We start from the raw sequence: 600 nt of genomic DNA on the forward strand, positions 1-600 counted from the left end.
AATACCTTCATAAATATTTCTTCTCCTCAAATGCAACTCTAATATTTTCTTGCTTAATTAATGTGAGTAATGCTGCACATTTGACCATTTCGTATTTGTAGTCAGGACAGTAAAAAGATATCGCGTGAAAAGAAAATCTGGAGAATGTTAAAAGTAGGAATGATAAATCCGAGAAACCGGGAAAACAAAGCTCGACCGAGCAAAAATTATGAAAAACAATGAAAAATGTTCATTAGTTATAGAGGAATCAAGTACGTCCATTTTCTCCCTTACAAAATCGTTCTGACTATATCTCATGTTATGTGAAAAACACGTTTACATTCATGCTTCCTGTATGTACGTTATTTCACGTTATACATGTCGCTCTTACATGTATATAACAATCTTAAGTTTTTTCATTAATGTATTAAATCATAATATTACCTATTACTTGCGATAAATTTTATATTTTATATATATGTAAAACAAATAATTATGTATACGTCCATATGTACAATTATTTATATTTGAATCAAATTATTTAAATAATCATATTTATGTTTTTGTTATATAGTATACAATATAAATACAAATAACAAAATTATTTAAAAAATTTATTTT

Source organism: Atta colombica, unplaced genomic scaffold (assembly GCF_001594045.1).
Source record: "Atta colombica isolate Treedump-2 unplaced genomic scaffold, Acol1.0 scaffold238, whole genome shotgun sequence".
NCBI classification, from domain to species: domain Eukaryota; kingdom Metazoa; phylum Arthropoda; class Insecta; order Hymenoptera; family Formicidae; genus Atta; species Atta colombica.